Genomic DNA, 5,144 nt, shown 5'->3' on the forward strand with positions numbered 1-5,144 from the left:
GTCTCATGAAGGGAAGAGTGTGGAGGGCTTCACTGTTTCAAAGAGAATTTTCTTTCTGAGGACTCTGAAGAATGACATTCTGTTCCAAAGTAACTACACGCCAAGTTTCAAGCTAAAGTTATTTTGGGGTTATCCAAGCAAGCATGAAAAGAAAATACACATCCTCAAAATGTTTTAACTACAGAATTTTATGTTAGGCTCTAAATAACTCAGGAGATGCCTAAAAGACTTCAGTGAATGACAGAAAAAGTCACTTCAAACATATGGGTCAAATAAAGCAGAAAAAATGTCAAATTACTGGACAAATTATAAACATATGAAAATGTGAATTTAAAACTTTAAAATCAGCTTTACCTCCACCATTATTTCTTTAATGAAAAGAATAAAAGCAGATTAACTTAAGAAACAATTTCCTCAATATGGATTTTGCCATGTCAGTTCATTTAGAAATAATTCAGAAGTACTCTTGTCATGTCAGATTAAAAACTTCAAGAATGCTTCACAGAAATATATCTTCATTATAGCAGACACTGTTATTTGTGTCTTCCAAGGGTTACCTTGGTAACTTTTTTACACTGATGTTCCACAAATTGTATAGTCCAGATCCTGTTGTACCAGAGACAGCTAAACCTTTCACGAATGTTAAATCATATTTCAATGACACACTGCACTTTGACTTTTGAAACTTTGCTTTGTCTGACTTGTTCAATGTACAGGTACAGAAGCAAAGGAAGGAACAGAAGGTGTTGACCTTACAGAATAAAAGACCATACTGTACCTTGTTATCTTAGGTATTTGTTTTTAAAGTCTCTCCCTTTATTTATACTTCAGAATAAGATGACCATGAAAAATAGAGCTTAGCAAAAGAATGGACATACAAAAAGAAAGACTTAACTCCATCAGCATATCAGCTGAAGGTATGCAGTATGTTTGGCAGCATGAGGACATGCCTCTTTCTGCAAAAGGTAATTTCATAGTTCAAGAGGAGAAGGTGCAATTCACTTACCTGTACTTCACATAGAGTTTTCTGACTCTTTGAACAAGTGCACAGGGTTAGACTTTGTATCAGCTACCATGCACTTTAATGAATTGACAATTTATAATCATACAGCTACATGAGGAAAAATCTTAACCCTGTGCATGTTCTCACCCTTCCCTTTCTGAGTCATGCAAAACCCCTACATCCAAAGAATATTAATGGAAACCTGCACTCCGACCAAGTGAGTTGGAGGTGTGGAGAGCTGAGGGCTATAAGAGAAGACCAGATGCTGTGGCACAGGCAGGGTGGAAGATGCTTACATGGAATTTCATTTTTTAGGAGTCTTTCCTGAGCAATACTAGAAATCCTCATGGAGGTGCTCTCAAGCTTCTTACTTGGAAAGCTGAAGGGGAATGAAAAAGTGTCTTAGGTGAAAAAGCAAATGCAAATTTTGTCACTGTTTTTCTATGTCAGGGAGAGATATCTGCACATTTCTTGATAAAACAACATGCCATTTCATCTCTCCCCACCCCACAAAAATGAGGAAAACACCTGAAGGGGTTTTGTGGGGGTCTTGTGGGGGACAAAAAATTACACTTCAAAGAGGGCAAAGAGTCAAAAATGTTAAAATAGGAAATGGAAGTTGGAGAAGGGCAGGATTGCTGGGGTTACAGAGATCATGTTACAGAGGAAAACAAGAGATGTGTGTATCCCAAGGTCCTCTGCAAAAGTCAAATTTTTCAACTCAGTCTCTACAGCTGCCCGAACTCAAGGACTTTTCTGCAGACCACATCAAGAGACTGCCTCCCTGCAAGCATCAGTACCCAGGGAGTGGCTTTACAAAGAAGAAGAAACAAAAAACCCCACTCTTCTGTGCTGTGGGCACTGCAAAACGGAAAAGGCTGACTTCTAAGGCAGTGCTCCTCATGCCCTGGGCATCCTGCTCCAACAGCCGGGGGGATGCACGGTGGTGCGCAGCCTAGCTGTGCTCCACATCCAGAAAACAGCTGCTTCTGCCCTCAGTTTCGGGGCAGGGGGTGCCCTCTGCTCTGTCCGGCACAGGCTGCTTCTGCTCAGCCACAAAATGCTCATCCACCAAGGAGTAATGGGAGCTGTTCCCTCCCCAGTTGAATTGTACATGTCCTCTTACACGCTGCCTTGCTCAGCACTTCTCTGGACACCAAGGCAGCCATAGGGTCTATATTTTCTTTCTCTTTTCCAAGCTCCTGACTTTGAGGCAGCAGCCTTATTTATGATGCCACAGTGCAAAAGCCAGGAATAAGGGAGGTTTGCATTCCAGGAGAGCCATTTTTCTTCCCAAGAAAAGTATGCGCAATCTTAATGCCCAGAAAGAGTGCATTTTATACCACACACAATTCATTTCCACAGTATGTGGTATGTATAAATACCTTATTTCTACTTCCTCCCCTGTAATAGCAATGCAAAATAATGACTGACCCCTGCAAGAAAACAGAAAAGTTTTGTATATTTTCCTTATATTTATCCTATGTGGATGGGGTTGAGCATTTGTAAAGCCTCAATGAACACCCACTGAATTACTTGTGATTATGAATATTTCATGGCTTTTTTTTTCCTCCTCCACATACTTCTGCAGCTTCATTGACCCCACACAGCTACCATGATCAACCTTCTCTCAGAATAAGTGTGCTCAGAGTCTCCTAAGAGTCTTGGGCCGAAGGGTAAATCTCAAACTAAAACTGCAAATACAACTGAAGGCCCAAGGACTGTACAGCCTGATGCCTGGATGCCTGCAGGCTTCATGTCTTGATGCCATCACATTTCACACTCTGTGATTCCTGCATGGTCCATTTAAACCAGAAGGATGTGAAAGCTTTAGCTTTAGTTTCCTGCTGGTTTGAAGTATTCTTACCATTTTACAAGACAGAAACAAAGGCAAAAATAATGAAGTCAAATGTAATTGGGATGTCCACCTGGAGTTATTTAAGTCTTGGGTGTTTTTTTCTTGTTGTTTTTTGGGGGGTTTTTTGGGGTTTTTTGGGGGTTTTTTTAAGAATACTTGTTATTTCAGCCCAAGCTTCAGCTCAGTTTTGCTACAGCTCTAAGGTCGCAGCCTGTGTTCCGATTGCAGGTTTGGCTTGTGACAACTAGTGCTGTCCCAGCCAGTGGCCAGATCAGGAGATGGTCCATGCACAGCCCATTCCAGTGGGCAGCATGCACCAGGCAAACACCGCATCAGCCTCCCTCCTTTCCCCTTCCCATGCCTAGCATCACCTTTTTTCACCCCCCTCAGACTCTCCAGGGCAGGGTGTACATTTTGTCAGCTTCATCCTATGAAAACATCACTCCAATAAGCTTTTTTTTTTTTTTGCAGGAGAAGAAACAGCCAACAAAAAAGCAGAAACATATTAATGGTTGTGTCTTAGGTCCATGGAAGGGTGGAAGCTATTGCTTTGTAAGGTGGATGTGGCCAGGCCCTGGTACTTGGCCAGAGAGCAGTCCATCACTTGTTTTATTTGGTGTTATAAACATAGCCTAGTTGCAAGAATCTGGTTTTACCTTCAGAGGGATGGCAGAAGTCACACTTGTGGCACTAAGGCCACCACCCTCCTGAAATACTTGAGGGCCTTTGAACCAGCAAAGATTTTTTTTTTTTCCTTTCTGCAGAACAAATATTAGCTTTGTCCCTACAATCAACAATTGCTTTTGGCTGAAACTTCTGTTTGAAACAGATAGCCAAACAAGAACATGAGGAGGAATGTCCTCATAAGTAACGATAATCTCCTCATCTGTAACATATGGAAGCAAAGTTCCTTTTTACCCCAGAGATGTCTTTAGCTTTGCAGTAAATTAGTTTTGGGTTTTTTTCTTTGTTTTTATTTTTAAGATCTTACAATTTAATTATGTTGAAGCAGGAAGTATGCTTCATTTAAGTGAAGTCAGGATTTCTCTCTTGAGCTGTTTCATGGGAAGAACGCTTACTTCTTTTTCTCTGTTTAAGCTGAAGGTTTATGAAGCCAATGTAAACAGCAGAAATAAGTGTAAACACCAGGGATTAACTTTAGGACATCTGAAAGGAACAGGGTTTACCTTAATAAAATTAAGCAAACAGTTTAGTATTTCTATATATTTATCTCTATATATAGTTTAGATACACTGGAGAAGTGTGTTCCCCTTATTAAACATCTACCATCTGAACTTTTTTGAGGACTACCTCAAAGATTCAAGGATAGCATTATGTTGGTGTTCAAGCTAATTTTTATTAACTTCAGGGAGAGGACAACTGGACTATTACTTCAGTAGATGTGCAGACACACATTGAAACTGTATTCTCTGCATTGCAATCTAGCAGGATAGTTATGCAGCAAAATATTCTCAAAGGGTTATTGTCTATTTCTTGCAAGCTGTGCTTTGACTCTAACTGCCTCCTCCGCTCACTGTAGATGTCCCTCTGCTTCTTCTGAGTGTCCTGTAATATTAATGGGAAAATTTCCATGATACTAATACTAAAACTACTGGTTATAATTACTTGTGAAAAATGAGTGGGCAAAAAGGAAGAATGTCACTCTGCCAAAAATAATGTATTATCTTCCCCTGATCAATTCCAAAACCAATAATTTTGTTTTCTAACAAACAAAAGATACAAGATTGAACCTGTGCAGGTGATGGCTGTTAAAGAAGGGTTTAGGAAGGAAGTTACACAATCTTAAGGGATTGTGGGCAATGTGAGGAGAAGTTTATGAAGCCAAAATATGCTCAGAATGCTTAAACGTTTCTGATTGCAGTTTCCAGCCTAAAAGAATGAAGGAGAAATTTAAAATAAAAAATTGCAAGGATAAAAAAATATTGATTGCTTAAGTATAACTGAACTTCCACCAGCATTTATAAGAAGCATACTAACACTGTGGATGCTGGAGTTCATATAAATACCACTTGCCTCTACTGCCCTCAACTGATACGCCTTCTCATTCAGTGCCTGTGGGCTAAGTACTGGACCAATTATGATGACCCAGGTAACTATATACTTGCCATCCTAACATTGATCCCAGGCACAATAATGAAAATCAGGGAAGATTCAGACAACCACAGCTAACACAGCTATGCATATTACATCTTGTCACACTAACTGGGTAAGTCTTTAGGATATTAAAAGTTCAACAATTAAAAATATCCATATATAACAGAC

Source organism: Pterocles gutturalis, unplaced genomic scaffold (genome assembly GCF_000699245.1).
Source record: "Pterocles gutturalis isolate BGI_N339 unplaced genomic scaffold, ASM69924v1 scaffold15780, whole genome shotgun sequence".
NCBI lineage: Eukaryota > Metazoa > Chordata > Aves > Pterocliformes > Pteroclidae > Pterocles > Pterocles gutturalis.